At 39.1% G+C, this 17,493-nt stretch overlaps 1 protein-coding gene across 1 annotated transcript in view; it reads left to right on the top strand.

Moving 5' to 3' along the window:
• The window catches only part of GPC3 (glypican 3), a 719,980-nt gene that overhangs the window by 564,941 nt on the left and 137,546 nt on the right, over positions 1–17,493 (top strand). The gene's annotated exons all lie outside the window — the stretch shown is intronic.

Genomic DNA, 17,493 nt, shown 5'->3' with positions numbered 1-17,493 from the left:
AGACAAATTAACCTTGGAAAGGGAAGGTACTACCAGCAGGGGGACCAGGAAAGGCCCCATGAAGAAAGAGGCACTTGAGCTGTCCTGAAGGGGGGAACTAGTGATTCCAAGAGGTGATGGTGAGGAGGGAGAGCATTCCAGGAATGGGAGACAGGTAGTGCAAGGGTGTGGAGATGAGAGATACAATGTCATGTGTAAGAGTGAATGAGACAGTGTGGCTGGACTGTAGGGTACAGTTGCTCTGTTTTTCCTCCTCAGACATTTATGGGGTTTTAGAGGTCCTGAAATGGCTCCAAGTCACTTCTCTCCAGCCATCAGATTTCTCTTTTGGAACCTCCCCCTGCTCTAATCACAGGGTGACTGTGATGGAATTTCTCAGTGGGCATGGTACTTTAAAACCACTGACCATTAGAACTACAAAACACCTTTGAGATGATTTAGTGGCACTGCCTCATCCTACAGAGTAGAAACCTTTGAGGTCCAGGTTCCTTCCAAGGAAGGAAGCTTTATTACCACATGTCACAGAGCTAGTGGGTGGTCTCCTAATTCCTGGGGTCCCTTTCAAGCAGAGCCTAGAGGACCGCCTGTTGGGTGTGCTGGCGTGGGCTGGATGAGCGGTCTGTGCCTCCCAGGCCAGTGCCCTTTCTACTCCACTATTTCCTGACTTGAGAACCTCTGGAATTTGTGTAGTTACTTTCCAAACTTTAAAGCATGATATAAATGGAAGCTATTATTAATATTCACAGAATCTCAAACTTGGAAGGAACTTCAGTGGCAATCTAGTCCAACCCATGCCAAAAAAAGACTCCTGACTACAACACGCCCAACAAGTGATGTCATTCAGCCTTTTCCCGGAGACCTCCGGTGATGAGGAGGAGGCCATTACCTCCTGAGTCAGCTCATTCTACTTTGGGATGGCCCTAATTGTTAGCAAGTTTCTCCCTGACATTAAGCCCTACTGTGCTTCTTTGTAACTTCTAACCATTGCTCCTGGTTCTGCCCCCTGAGACCAAACAGCAAAGTGAATCCCTCTTCCATCTGATGGTTCTTCCCATACTGTATTTGAAGGCAGCTGAGTCTTTCTCCGCTGAATATTCCCTTCTCCAGGCTAAACAACTGAACCTCAAATGACATAGCACTAAGGCCCTTCACCATTCAGTCTGTGTTTGTCTTTAGACATTCTTTGAATTAATATCGCCCGTTCTAAATAGTGGTGCCCCACTTGAACGCAGCAGCCCAGATAGAATTTGACTATACTATCACCTCTTTATTTTCACACAGCCCAAGATCTCATTATTTGGTGGTGGTCGTGATGGTGGTTGTTTTTCCAGGAGGTGGTAGTGGGGGAGGGCTGCCTCTTATATTAAGCTTGTGATTCACTGAAAAACATCCAGATATTTTTCAGACAAATTTCTAGCTTTCTCTATCTGATACATGTGAAGTTGATTTTTTGAATCCAAGTGTGAGACTTGACATTTATTTCAGGTAAATTTCTTTTCTTAAAAAAAATTAGGTGTCCCTGGCTTTCCCAGGTTGGAGGTGCAGAAGCTGCCCACAGGCCTGGGCTCAGTCTTTGACCTGCTTGGTCTGCTTAGTCTTCACTATGAACAACTGGTTTACCTCTAATTAAGGAAGCTGAAAGCTCACCATATTGGCGATGATCAGCTTCGCCTACCATCTTCAGAACTCCCAAGCTTGAGATATCCTTCAGCTTCAGCCTCTCTGCAAATTGCAATTACAGGGGTGTACCCCCCATGCCAGGTTTAACTTTCATCTTATGCAGTTTAGCCAAACACACAAAGCAGCTAAGATCTTTTTGGATCCTGACTCTGCCATCCAATGTATTGTCTATCCTGCCCAATTTTGTGTCATCTTCAAATTTAATAAGAACATTAGCTCTATCTTTTTCTAAGTCACTGATAAAAATTTATATCAGCATGGGTCCAAGTGTAGATCCCTGAGGCCCTCTGAAGGAGACTTCCTTCCAAACTGACCTCAAACTATTAATAACTACTCTCTGAGTCCAGCCATTCCACTGGTTCCAAATCCATCTAGTTGTCCTATCTTCTCGCCAATATCCCTCCATCTTTTCTACAAGAATAGCATGACATATTTTTAAAAAAAAACACTTGTACTTGTATAAGATCTAAATAAACTATATCTACAGCATTCCCCTTATGAGCTAGTTTAATAGTCCTGTCAAAAAAGTAAACAAGGTTAGTCTGGCATGACCTGTTATTGATGATCAACCTTTGATCTTTAGATGTTTACTAATATCTCTTGGATGTAACCTAGAATCTTCACAGGATCCGAAGTCAAGCTCATTGGTTTATAGTTTACAGTCCAGTGACTACAAGTCCTCCACCATTGGCCACAGACATGCCCAAGGGGATATGGGAAGACTCCAAAGGTATTATCAAGGATGCAGGTGGCACAAGCCTTGTGACAGTCATCACTACCTGATCCTTTGGTGTGATGAGGGCAAAACTTCCAGCAGTTCGTAGCACAGCCCAAACACATAATACTTTTCCCCAGGGCACAGGCACAGACTCAAGGGACAGAGACCTATAGGAAAGATCTAGGTAACCATGTTGTCTAGGGTCTGACTGCTCTTTCACATGATGATTGTGCTTTCTATCCTTTTAGACCACACAGTAATATTGTAAAGGCCAGTCTAACACTAATCCCACAAGCCTGGGCTTTCTCTGCTTCATAAGCGCCTGCAGGTAACCTCAGAGTAAGAGAGAGGATGGTGCCCTCACTGCTATGTTCCTGCCCCACCCCATCCATTGCCCTGCCTGCCCATTGCCAGAACAATCCTGTTCTCTGCCATCCTGACAAGGCTGTCAAAGGGGCGGCGAGTTTTCCTGAAAGTTAGTTCTGAATAACTGTGGCTTCACATTGTTGATTTGTGTGCCTTGGCCAAACAGCCGAGCCCACAGGAACCCTTCCAAGGTATTACAGGTTGGAAGGACTGCTCTGTAGATTTTCCAGCACAGCTAGCTAACCTGATTGATTAGCATCCCACATTCTCACAGCCACCATTCCCCTCAACCCCCCAGCTGGCCAGGAGTCCAGATGCAGGAAAACCTGATTATAATCTGGAAACAATGAGAAACTCAAACATCTGCAGGGCGAAGGAAGTCTCCCAGATGAGAGAAGCTGACTTCTTCTGATTGGTGATTATTTTAGGAACAAATCCCTTTACACAAAAGTCCCCAAACAGGCTGGAGTTGATAAAATGATAAATTTCCAAATAGAATGCTAGGAAGAAAAAATAGCCAGATGAGTACTAATATTTGGAATAGTCTTGACAATTAATTAATTAATCCCAGTGCTCCCTAAATCTAGAGTTTGCTTATAAAGAACGGAACTGAAAACCACAAATATCCACAGTTTAAGACTCAGTGGTAGATCAATTACCGAGGCATTTTGGGAGTAATTTGCATACCTACTATCTGCCCAGCATTTGCAAGTTGTCATGGGGAACACAGGACATTAAAAAGTCCTGGACTCGGAAGCAGATGACTTGGGCTTGAGTCCCAGTCTTACTACTTGAAAGTGTATGACCTTGGATAAGTCAGTTGGGAGTCTATATTTAGTTATCTGTCAAATGGGAATACTACTCAATGCCATAAACATTTGTTAAGTTCTCGTTCTATGTAATGCTTTCTGTTAGGCACTCTGAGGGAGACAAGGAGCAAGGACCATTCTGCTGGGACAAGCAGGGTATCATAAGCACATGAGTTAGATTTAGTACAGTCTGAATGGAGAGACTCGAGAGCTTTAAATGGAAAGGAATTTATGAGAATCAGGTGAGACAATGTATGTGAGGGCATTTTATAGAAGTTGAAGCCCTAGACAAATTAAAGTATTGAGATTATCACTGTTGTTAATAACAAAAAATGACCCCTGTCTTCCAAGAGCTAAATGGCAAACTAGGAGAAAAATAGAAAACATTATACAATTAGATCCCAAAAGACTAGACAACTGGGCTGAATCCATTAAGATTCTTCTGATGAGGGAAGGAAGCATGATACAGATGAAAGCACTGCCTCTGGAATGAGGGGACTCAGCTTCAAATCCTACCGGTGAAGCTCGCTACCTATGGGGCCCCACACAAGTCACCTATCCTCCTTGGACCTCAGTTTACTAATCTATATGATGAAGGTATATGGGGCAGCTAGGTGGCACAATGGATAGAGCGCCAGCCCTGGAGTCAGAAAGACCTGAGTTCCAATCTGGACTCAGATACTTCCTAGCTCTGTGATCTTGGGTAAGTCACTTCACCTTGCTTGCCTCAGTTTCCTCATCTGTAAAATGAACTGGGGAAAGAAATGGCAAGCCACTCCGGTATCTTTGGCAAGTAAACCCCAAATGTAGCTATAGAGAGTCAGACACAGCTGAAATAACTGAACAACGCTAAAAATACAACAATGATGAAGGTGCTGAACTAACTGACCTCAGAGGTTCCTTCCAAGTCAGATACATTTTATGTGGGGTAGACTCGAAGCAAAGTAGGAACACAGAGAGTGGAATTAACATTGGAGTTTGGTGCAGTAGCTGAAGGTTCTATGGAGGAGGAAGGATTTGAGCTTGGCTTAAAAGTTGATCACATGTCAGTTGGCAAAGGCACTGAAGGTATTCAAAACATTATGGACAAAGGTACACAGACAAGGAACAGTATGTATCTGAGGGCAGTGGGAATGTGTATGTCACATAAAAGCCAACCAGGAGAGAGTACCAAAAAAAGAATTGGGTAGTGGGGTCCGCAGTCAGACTGAAAGGTGTAAAAGAGGGTGATGACTGAGAATAATCCATTGGAACATTTTCCAATGGTGGGAGCAGGAAGTAGAATCTATACCTTATGGATGAAGAAGGAAATAGATAGAAAATTAAGGCATCAAATGTAGACCATATGTTTAAGGGATTGCCAGGGGAGAAAAGGAGGAGAAAAATATTTATAGCAGCATTTTCTTATGTTATAGCAAACACAACTTTGTTTTGGGTACCCATTTGGGTACCCATTCTTTGGCGAATTGCTGAACAAGCAGTAGCATATGTGAATGTCATGTGATACTGTACTTTAAGAAATGTCAAATATGAAGAATTCAAAGAAATATGGAGAAGACTTGTACAAACTGATTCAGAGTGAAGTAAGCAGAACCAAGAGAAGAATATACATAAAACCTCAGTAATGTGAGGAGAGACAACACTAAAAGATAACAGGGCTCTGACCTTGATTCCAGATGTACTCCTTTCTTCCTAGTAGAGAGGTACCAAATAAATGTTATTCTGTCACATATGGCTAGTGGGTCAGTTCGGTTTGCGTTACATGGGAGTGTTCTATTGGTGAATGGGTAGAGCTTATTGGTAAACCATATCAACGTTTAAAAAATAAATATCAAAACATTTAGAAACAAATAGAAGCTAAGTTAGATTACTAAGAAAAGAATGAAAAACATAGAATAATAGCTAGAAAGGGTACCAGGGCCTAGTGAATTTTTCTTTTAAGATAGGAGAAATATGTTGGTATTTGGAAATAAGAAGTGATCTCTTTGTAAAACTTTAGGGAAGAATGGGAAGACAGGTATAGAAACATTAAAATATTAAGATAATGGGTGGGGAGGGAGGAAGGGAAAGAAGTCGGAACTCAAAGTTTTAAAAATGAATGTTAAAAATTGATTTTACATGCAACTGGGAAATAAGAAATACAGGTAATCGGGTATAGAAATCTATCTTGCTCTACAAGAAAAGAGAGAAGATGCGAAGGGGGAGGGGTGTGATGGAAGGGAGGGCGGATTGTGGGAAGGGATAATCAGAATGCACGATGTCTTGGGATGGGGGAGGGGAGAGATGGGGAGAAAATTTGGAACTCAAAATCTAGTGGAAATGAATGTTGAAAACTAAAAATAAATAAAATTAAAAAAAATAAAATACTGAGGTAAGAGTACAGATATATAAGAAAAATGACATTCTATTCTTAAGTTTACATTCTGTTGAAGGGGAGGGGTGAAACATATGCACAGATAGACATGATACAATGGGGTGGGGAAAATATGAGAAAAGCAAGGGGTAGTGAGGAAGAGTGATAAAGGAAATAGGAGAGAGAGAGAGAGGACTTTAGCTAGAGGGATAAAGAAATATTTATGAAAGGGGTGGCTACTTTGGCTAGGATGAAGAGTGCGTGAAGGGGAATAAGGTGAAATCAAGCTAGAAAAGTAGCTTGGAGTCAGCATTGTAATTGGCATTATAGCAGGAACTATCTCTTGCTTCCCATCCATGATTGCAGTACCATGGAGGAAACAATTAGCATTCTTTGCTGTCTCTTACCTTGGATATTGCAGGAAGAAACCCCAAATAATTTGAATAATCCCACCCAGTTGGCTCCACAGAGAGCTGATGAATAATTGACTAGCAAAGTATTTTTGCTCTTTAGAAACACTGATGTGGGGAGGAAACACACCTGGGGGAAAAGGAACTTCAGACAGCAAAGTCATCCAGTCCACATCTAGTGGTGATGGCAGAGACCAATTCAGAGCTAAGAGGGCAAGATTTTACTCTGGACTTCTGAGTGAATTTTTGTGTGAAGCTAGAGGCTGGTGGGAACCATAATGAAAGTTAAAGCCTCAGAATGGAGGCTCCCTGGTCTGATCCTACATTTGATTTATTGTGCAGAGATAATCTGTACACAGACAGTTTTCACTCTCTGTAAGTCAACTGTTCCTCAGATTTCTATATGAAGCAAATTTACATGATGCAAATTTACCAGCAGCCACGGGAGAGGGAAGGAGGGAGGCAAGAAGGGGCCATCATGGAGGGAGAGGGCTGGCACATAGTTCAAGGACATGTGGGTGCTTAGGACAAAGAAGTGAGGGCAGAAGGAAGAACATACAGGCCAGAGTCAGTCATGTAGGGGCCTGGCCAGAACCAAGAGGAAGAACATGTGGGAGACAAACATGTAGGGACTGGACACAGACACAGACAGAAGAGGGTAAGCAACATTTGAGATCTGGGGACAGATATATAGTTCCCAAGAGCAGGTTAAGACAGACACTCAGGGTGGACATGCCAGTGGGGGTGGAGTGGGGCAAGGGTGGAGCAGAGCAAAAGTTTCCTCTCTCAGCACCAAAAAGTCTTAAGCCAAGCCCCAATCTGTAGCAGCAGCTATGTAGGTCTCTCTGTGGGTTCAATCTTCTGCTTTCATTTGGAGGTTTTGTTTTGTTATGTTTTTTTTGGTGGGGGGTATCTGGAACACTGAGCCAAGAGGCAGGAACAGAGAGAAAAATCACAGTACTGTACAGTAAAGTTAACTTAGGGTTTGGTTTTGTTTTTTTTAATATGGATTTCTTCCAGAATTCTTTAAGTAAAGTCAAATTTATGTAATGCAAATTTACATAAAGTGGGAATTGTCTGCATATTACCATGACAGGGAAACAATGAAGTATCTTCCTCTGCTATACTGCTCACAACAGAGTTTAATCTCTAGAAAGTGAGGCTAGTAATGCTACCTGCTGGGAGCTTCACAGAGCTGCAATAGGTACCAAACAGTGACAAAGTATGAGCCCTACTTAGCCTATGCCTATGAATGACTGAAGTTATGCAAGTTTCTAGGCAGGGTTTCTCATTGGTGGAGTGAGCAGAAACAGAACAGCCAAGCTATCCCACCAGATGGAGAAATTTTCAAGAAATCCAAGAAGAACTGAAAATAACCACATTTTTCTTGCCCAAATATACCTTACCAGGCACCAGAAAGCCTGTGGGTACCACTAGGAAACCCCAGCTGGAAACCCAATACAGGAAAGTTTTCTAGTGCACAAACTAGGAAAATCTGGAAACTGCAGCTACATACCATGGCATCAAGAGAAGGGATCCAGACACAAAATCCTAGACTAAGAGCACAGCCCATGAAAATCTCCAACCATATAGACCAGGGGCAAGCCATGGAAACCTGGAACTTGAGCTTGGTGCTCTGGGTCAGAGGGTAGACCAGGGATAAGCAGAGGCACTTGAGGTCTGCATATGTGTTGCTAGGACCTCAGACAAGAGTTAGGAGACAGCAAAGTTCAGACCAGAGGAGCAGAGATCAGACCATGCCCTATTATTAGACTGTGCACTAAGGGTTCTAAACATTGGCATCTCACTGGCCTGAGCTGTCTCTGAGGTCCATGAGCAACACAGAACTCAGTTCTCTGAGAAAACAATGAAGACCCATGATAATACAGATCAAGACTAAACAGGGCCTCACCATCCTTCTGGAAGTGTATAGGACCTGGCTTTAACAAAAAGTCCCAATTCAGGAAGGAACTGGGCTAGAATAAGGCTGGAAATGAGTAAACAAAAGAAGAAAGAAATTATAAATATTATGAATCCACCAATGCCCCAAAACACAAATTCAGAGAGAAAAATGTCATGGCATCTACAAGAAATTCCTCAAACAAAACACTTAACCCCAACATCTACTAAAATTCATGGAAAAAAATGAAGCAAGAGTTTAAAAATATTTAGAATGATGTAAATAAAATTGGAACTCCACAGAAAAGAATCAGGAGAATATACAACTTAGTAAGGATGCATAAAATCTTATCCAAATGATATCATCTTGAAAATTAGAGGGGACAAAATAGAAATAAGTGATTCTATGAGACAAAAAGAAATAATAGTACAAAATCAAAAGACTTTTAAAAATGAAGCAAGATATGAGGTGTCTCCTATTAATAATTCTGACGTGGATAAGAGGTATAGGAAAAATAATCTAAGTCTCATTGTTTTACTCAAGAAAGATTTTTGTTAAAACCTAACTGCCATGTTTTTCAAGAAGTAAGGAATAAAAATTGCCTAACATTAAACCTATTAGTACCAGAAGATTAATTGAAACTAGGAAGGAACTATCAGTCACCCCCTGAAAGACACCTCCCAAATGAAAAGTCTCAAGAACTTAACAGCCAAAATCCAGGGCTTCCAGATCAAAGGAAAAAGAAAAGCTTCAAGCATCCAGAAAGAGTTCAAGTATTAAGAAGCCCCAGTAAGGATCGCATAACGCTTGGAAGCTACCAAAGATAAAGAAGATGAGACTTTGCAATATGATATTCCAAAAGGCAGAAGATAAAGGCCCACATCTAAAAATAACCTATCTGGCCAAACTGAGTTTAATTGGGGAGGGGTAGAGGGGGGAAATGGACCTTTAATGAAGTGGAGGACTTTGAAGCTTATTCCTGATGAAAACACCAGAACTAAGTAGATACTTTGAAATGCAAACAGAAAATTCAAGGGAAGCATAGAAAGCTAAATACATTTGAATAATTGGAAGGGACTATACAATGATGACGTGTTTACATTCCAATAGGGAGGTAAGAAACAAGTGTACCCTGCGAACCCTAATGTCTTCAAGGGTCATAGAGGGAGTTGGTTAAGACAGATGCCTTGGAATTTGATGAATTTAATAGATGGGGGAAAAGGGAGGCAAAAGGAAATACACTAAAGGGCAAAGGGGGTGGAATTTACTTTCTCACTTATTCAGGGCTTATAAAGAGGAAGGCTATAGAAACCTAAAGGAAGATGAATACAATGATCAAAGCCAGTTTCAAAGGACTGGTGATGAAAAAATGCTACCCGCCTCCAGAGAGAGTACTGATGAATACCGAGTGCAAATTGAAGTATAATTTTCTCACTTTCTTTATTTTTCTTGCTTTTTAAAAAATATAGCTAATATGGAAATATGTTTCGCATGATTTCACATGTATAATTGATATCACATTGCTTGCCTTCTCAGTGGGCGGGAGAGAAGGAGGGAGGGGTGGAGGGAATTTGGAGCTCAAAATTTAAAAAGAAAAGAATGTCAAAATAAATAAATAAAGGTTAAAAAAAAAAAAAAAGAAACCTAGAGGAAGTGGTGGGAGGACACAGGCATCCCACGAACCTGACTTTCCTCTGAACTGTACAAATGAGGACTGAATATACATATGCACACACACACGGACACGCTAATATGAATGCATCAAAAGTTTGATAGAGAGATATATTAAGCTCGACAGAAAAACAGGCAGAAACAGGGAGAAGGAGGATTAAGAGGGAGAACAGAGTCAAGGAGGAATTAGTCATAAGCAAAACTAATTCTAACTTTGGAAGGTAGAGCACGAGGCAAGGATCAAAAGGAAAGGGAGGGTAAGAGCCTGTCATCAGGGACTGGGTGATAGGGAAGAAAACAGGGGCAGTGGACTGGAAACAGTGTATTAATTATAGATCACCAGTGTTCGTTGAGCACACTTCTATAATCACCCTTTTCTTTGCAAATGATAGGGAAGGCAGTTGGGGAGGAAGGGAGAAATGAAATAAACAATTAACAGTCATAACCATGGACAGAAATAAGTTGAACTCTGCTATAACAAGGACTCAGGTAGCAGTGTGAATTGGAAAACATAACCTAACAATATTACAAGATATTGTAATTACAAAATATTACAATTTACAAGAAATAGTATATTGCTTACATACTTGAAACATAAAATCCACACAAAAATAAAATAAGAGACTGGAGTATAACCTATTGTGCTTCAAGTTACCAAAAAAGCAAGATGGTCATGATCTCTGAAAGAAGAGTAAAAATGACTTTATTAAAAGAAATAAACTACTTTCTGCTTAAAGGCACTGTAGACCATAAATTAATACGAATATTTAATGTACATATACTAAATTATATAGCCTTTAAATACTTAAAGGAAAAAAATAATTTATAGGAAGAAATAGGCAGAAAATCTATAATAGTTGGGGACTTCAATTTGCCCCTTTCAGACCTAGACAAACCTAACAAAAGTAAAAGAAGGTAGCAGTAAAAGACCTGAATAGAATTTTCAAAAAGTGATAAATAATAGATTGCTGGTGATAACTGAATGGAAAAAGAAAAGGAGTAAACATATTTCCAAACTGTACATGTCACCTTTGTAAAACTTGCCCATATATTTGGGTATAAAACTTTATAAACTAAGGTGGCAGAAAAGCAGATTAAACATATCTTTTACTGATGACAATTCAATAAAAAAAGTATATTGAATAAAGGGCATTTGAAGAAAGGATTGAAAATTAATTGGAGGGTAAGCAATCTAATGAGTAATTAAAGAATTTGGACATCAAAGAACAAATCACATAAGAAACAGATAATTTCATCAAAGAAAATTACAATGAGACAAGATGCCAAAACTTTTGGAATGCACTTAAAGAAGTTCTTAGGGGAAAATGCATATCTCTACACACTTTCATTCAGTAAGAGAAAGAAAAGATAAATTAACTGGGTATAAGATTTAAAAAAACCCTAGAAAGCATTAAATCAAACCCTGCAACTAAACACCAAAATAAAAATTGAAAATCAAAAAAGAGATTAAAAATTAAAGGAAAAAAACTAATTTGATTAATAAAACTAAAAGATGGCAAAAAAAAAATAAACCATAAGTTAGTCTGATGTTTAAAAAGAAAAGGGAAAACCAAATTACCCATACCAAAACTGAAAAACAAGAATTCAAAATAAATGAGAAAGAAACAAAGGAAATCATTACAAACTATTTTGCCCAATTATGTGCCAAGAGAAATGATAACTTAAAAGATATATATAAAAAACATGAAATACCCAGAGTAATGGGATAAGGAATTTAAATAACCTGAGAGAGAGAGAGAAAAAGAAATTTAAGGTGCTATGAATTAACTCCCAAACAGGGGAAAATCCAAAATCAGATGGATTTACAAATGAATTCTATCAAATGTTCAGGGAGCAATTGATTCCAACAAGCTACAAAAATAGGAAAAGAAGGGATCTTATCAAATGTCTTCAATGATATATAGTCTTGATAACTGAACCTGGGAGAGATAAGACATAGAAAGAAAACTAGAGACCAAGGGTCTATTGGTAAATGTTTAACAACTGACTCACTAGAAAAAAACATCATTTGTAACATACTTTAAAATCTAAAATACTTTTAAGCTTAATCTGCATTAAGAATATTTTCTCTATGACTTTCTCAAGTCTAGTATGTAAAAAAGAACAATAAATCAAGTCCTGATTTCTTCATTTACTGATTTTCAAGGTATAAATGCTCTCACTGAAGATCACATGTGATCACACATGAGATCACATCTCCATTGTACCCTTGCTGTAGACCAATATGCCTAATGGATTTTGAAACAACATTTTAAAACAAAATATTAGCAGAGAGCCATATGAAAAAGATTATACATTATGACCAGGTTGGATTTTTACTAGGAATGCAGAATTGGTTCACTATTAACAAAATTATAGATATAATAGGTCACATTAATAATAATAAAAACAAGATTATATTAACATATGTAGCAAAGGATTTCAATAAAATTCGTCATTACTGTTAAATTTTTTTAAGGATAGGAATAAACAGACCTATGTTTAATATAACAAATAGTATATATCTAAAACTAAGAGCCAACATTATATGTAATAAAGAATTGCTAGAGACCTCTTCAATAAGATCAGAGGTAAAGCAAGGATGTCAGTTGTCATCACTACTATTTGACATAGTTCTAGAAATGCTAGCCATAAAAATAAGACAAAATCAGGAAATTGATGGGGAAAGCATAGGCAAAGAGGAAACAAAATGATATGATGTTCTCCTCAGAGAACCCTAGAGCATCAATAAAGAAACTAATTGAAACAATAAATCTAACAAACTAGAAGGATATAAATAAACCCACACAAATCATCAGTCTTTCTGTGTATTACCATCAAAACCCAGCATTAAAAAAAGAAATTCCATTCAAAATAATCGCAGACTACATTAAATATTTGGGAATTCACCCATCAAGGCATGTATATAAGCAATTTAAAGCAACTAGAAAACATTTTATACAGAAATAAAGACAGATCTAAATAATTGGAGAATAGATGGAAGGTAATCTCAGAGTAGTGCTAGCAATAATGCTGCTCCTCAAGAAATAAAAGGAGGGCCATTGAAGCATTTAAAAGAAAATACACAACAGAGATGACAGAACTTCAGAAGGTAACAAAGACAAACAGGACAGTTTTGAAAGTAACATGATGAATTTACATATATATATAAATTTTACATTTAACTTTTTAAAAAATTAGGCTGTGTGTAACAGATTTGTGGATTCACATATAATCATTTTTTCCATTTTACTATGTAAATGAAAATGATAATTTTTTTTGTTAAGTGCATAATAAAAAAAGAATAAAAAAATTAAAACCCTGTGGAAGTAGATAGTTCAGATAGCAATTCCCATTTTAACAGATGATTAAACTGAGGCTCAGAGAGATGAATTGACTTGTCCAGCTTAAGTGGCTGTCAGAAGCGAGCTTTGTGCCCTCTTTTCCTGATTCCAAATTCAATATTTCAGCTATGTTATGCTACCTCCTGACATTGCCCAGTGGGATTTAGGAAGCTCCTGGGAGGAATATGAAAAGAGATAGATTGCAGACAAACCTAAGGAAAACAAACCTCTAATAATGGAAGGTATCAGAAAGTTGAGTGAGTTGCCTTGGGCTTTGGTTTAGCTGAAGAAGGTCTCACTAAATATCTTCAAGCAGGGATAGATAAATACCTGTCCAGAATGTTAGAGAAGAGATCCCTGTTCCAATTCTTGTTAGCCTAGGTAGCCTCCTTCTGGGTCAGAGATTCTTTGATTCATGATGAAAATTATATATGGATGGAATTCTATTCATGGGGAGGATCATTTTCTTCATCTATATCAATTACAATTATGTCTAAGTATTTTCAAAGATAATTCAGAAAAAGGAGGGCTATATAGACTGTAATAATAATAATTAAAAACTCCCATTTCCTTAGTGTTTTAACATATACAAACTGCCTTCCTCACATTAAACCTGGGGAGTAGGTGGTGTATTCTTATGATTCCTATTTTACTATTGTGGAAACTGAGGCTCAGAGCAGTATCATGATTAAATACCAGAAATTTTCCCTTAGAACTGGTTTTTTTAAAAAAAGCCGATGTTCCTGATTGTTTCCTACGTGTTGGAAATGACTTTTCCAGCTTGGGACTTTTCCTGTGAGCATTTTCTTCACACTTGATCCCCATTGATTTCTCACCATGTCTGGCGGAAGCTGAAAGGGCAGGACAATTGGGACAAGTTTCCTTATTGTTCTTTACATTGCCATGGGAAAAATACAGCCCCAAACAAGCCTGCTCTCTTTCAATAACAGCCTTTCCTGAAAGCTTTTCATTCTCCTCTGCTGCAACCATCTTTTTGGTTGGGGGTGGGGTGAGGTTATGGTGTCAAGTTTATCCATTGGTTGGGTATAGATTTCTTTTTAAATTTGTAGCTGAAAAGAGATTTTTACATATCTCCTCAAGTCAAAGAATATGAGAATTGGAAGGCTCTTTCAGGCTCTGGTTCAACTCTCACATTGATCTGGAAGGACCTCAGGCGTCATCTAGTAGAGCCTTAGTGAGTCAGCGGTTTCTGTGTTTAGAAAGGCAGTTCCATTCCTTAGAGGAAGAAACTGAGGCTCAGAGACAGTATGGGATTTGCCTGAGGTAACACAGCTTGGTAGCAGCAAGGCCAAGGTAATAATCTAGGTCTCTTGATAGTCAGCCCAGAGTTTGTTCCTCTATACTAATTACCAGCATACCTTGCCCACTTTCATTAATTTCCTTCATAAAAATATATCACTAGGTGAGATGATGCTGTTGGAGGTTGTTCCATAGGCACAGAGAAGGGGCAGTGCCTGAACCACCCCAGGAGATGAATGAGGAGAATGTGCTGAGCCAACAGGGGATGCAACATTCTTCACCAAAGGAGAAATGAATTGGGCTTGGCTCAGGCAGCTGGCCTAATGGCATTAAAAGACAGGTTGGGGACACTACAGTGAGATAACATTAATTGGGACAATGTGATACTGTGTATTCTCAAATAATAGGCAGCTTGGTGGTGCCAGAGTGCACAGAGTGCTGGGCCTGGAGCCAGGAAGGCCTGAGTTCAAATCCAGCCTCAGATACTATGTGTGACCTTGGGCAAGTCACTTAACCTGTGTTAATAAATAAATGCTTATTCCTTTATCCTCTTCCCACCCTGTACCTCCAATACGATGTGCAGGCTGAAGGTGGAGTGTAGAATTTTTGTATTAGTCATCTTAATTACTACACTCATGTCAATTACATTTCCATGTACAATTGCTTTGTATTTGGTATTTGCTATCCTGTGCTCTACATGGTATATCCCCTACTAGTTTGTAACTGGCTTGAAGACAGAGCCCATTTTTTGCTTTTGTGTCTTTATTCCTGGTACCTAGCAATGTGCCTGGTGCATAGAAAACAGTAAATGTTTGTTGAACCAAATTGGTAGTGCGGTTCAATGGAATCAGCTCTAACTTTGGGGTCAAAGGAACTGAGTTTGAATACTAGCTCTCCTATTTACTACCCACATTACTCGGAGCCAGTCAACCTTTCTGAGCCTCAGTTTCTTCATTTGTAAAATGAAGAGGTCAGTGGAGAGGATGTCTAGAGCCCTTTCTGTAGTAGAATTTGACTTCAGATCTTCCTGCTTTCAAGTTTAGCACCTTGTACGCTATGCCATAGTTGTCTCCCTCTTTTGCCCAGTCCCCTTATTTTCATATGAGAAAGCTGAGTCCCAGAGGAGGCAAGGCGACTTCCCCAAGGTCATGCAAGTTATTGGTAGAGCTGGTAATCTGAATCCAAGTCCTCGGCCTCCAGCTTTCTTCTGTATCACGTCATCTTCCTTTTCAGGGTATAGAGATATTATGTAATATGTAGGATAATAGGATAATGTCTTTGAATTTGTTTCAAGTATCCTTTTTGATGATGTCCAATGTTTTATCGGTTATTTAAATCATAGAAAGACATTGGCCAACCCCTCGTGGCTCCTGGGTCCCTTGTCTGTGTCATGAATGATAACTCAGAGGCATTTGTTTGACATGTACAAGTGGATTTCATAAATCTTTTAATGTGTTCCCTCAAACTGCCCCATGATAAATCTTAGCTTGACCAATCAGCAAGCATTTATTAAGTCTTTACTGTGTGGCAGGGGATGGAAAAACAAACAAGATTTCATGCCTCCACAGAGCTTACATTATATAAAGGGAGACATGTAGGTATATACAAAATAAATGCAAGGCCTATCTTTTTAGGTGGGGAAGGCACTGGCAGCTGGGTAAAATCTGGAACATCTAAGTTAAGTCCTGAAAGAAATGAAGGATGTGATTAAGGAGCCACTATGAGAAGAAGAGGCCTCCCAGCCATGAAGGATAGCCAGTAGTACCAAGCATAGTGGGCTGAGGTGGACAAGGAATAGTAAAGAGACACACACACACACACACACACACACACAGACACACACACACGCACACACACACACCCTTCACCTGCTTGAAGATCTGACCATAGTCTACCTCTCCCAGGTCAGTGCTTCACTTCTTGGGTAAGCTGAGTTTTAGCATCAAGCTTGGGGATTTCCCCAGACCAATTCTAGCAGTACCATTCAGTACTCTGCTTCATCATCCAGAAGTACTTCTTTTTGTCTTTGCCCTTTGTTTCCTGTTTTGTTTTGTTGTTTAGGCCACTTGCCCAATCTGGTGATAGTTAAAACCTCTGAAAAGCTACACAAAACTCCAGAGTTTCCTGCCATGTAAGGTAGCCACATGAGGTCACCCCTCTCTTTTTGGGCTCCCTTATTTGCTGACTGCCAATTGTTACAAGCAGGTACAGCTGTACCAGTGGGATCCCTGCCAGGCAGCTTATTGTTTTCTGTTATTGTTATTATTTTTACTCATTGTTGGATACTTTAAAAATTTTTAATTTTTATTTTCATTTCCAAATTCTTTTCCTCTCCCTTCCCCACCCAACAAGAAGGCAAGAAATATGATAGCCATTATACATATGAAGTCATGTAAAACATATTTCCACATTAGCAATTGTTGTAAGAAAAAGAAAGAGGAAAAAATATTTCAATTTGCACTCTGGATCCAGCAATTCTCTCTCTGGAGGTGGATAGCATCTTTCATCATGAGTCCTTTGGAATTGTCCAGGATCACTGTATTGATCAGAATTGCTAAATCTTAAACACTTGATTATCATTATAATATTGTTGCTACTATGTAGATTGTTCTCCTGGTTCTTCTCGCTTAACTTTTCATCAGTTTATATAAGTTTTCCCAAGTTTTTCTGAAACCATCTCCTTCATCCTTTCTTACAGCATAGTAGTATTCTGTCATAACTTGTTCAGGCATTCCTTCAGTTTCCAATTCTTTGCCACCACAAAAAGAGCTATTATAACTGTTTTTGTACGTATGGGCCCTTTTCCTTTTTCTTTGATCTCCTTGGGATATAGACCTTGTACTGGTATTGCTGGGTCAAAGCATATGCATGGTTTTATAGGCCTTTGTGCATAGTTCCAAATTGCTCTCCAAAATGGGAGGACCAATTCACAGCTCCATCAACAATGCACTTAGTGTTCCTATTTTTTTTACATCCCCTCCA

The sequence above is a fragment of the Notamacropus eugenii genome, chromosome X (assembly GCF_028372415.1).
Source record: "Notamacropus eugenii isolate mMacEug1 chromosome X, mMacEug1.pri_v2, whole genome shotgun sequence".
Lineage (NCBI taxonomy): Eukaryota > Metazoa > Chordata > Mammalia > Diprotodontia > Macropodidae > Notamacropus > Notamacropus eugenii.
Note: the sequence above shows the minus strand (reverse complement) of the source record. Positions and strands in the feature narration are given on the sequence as shown.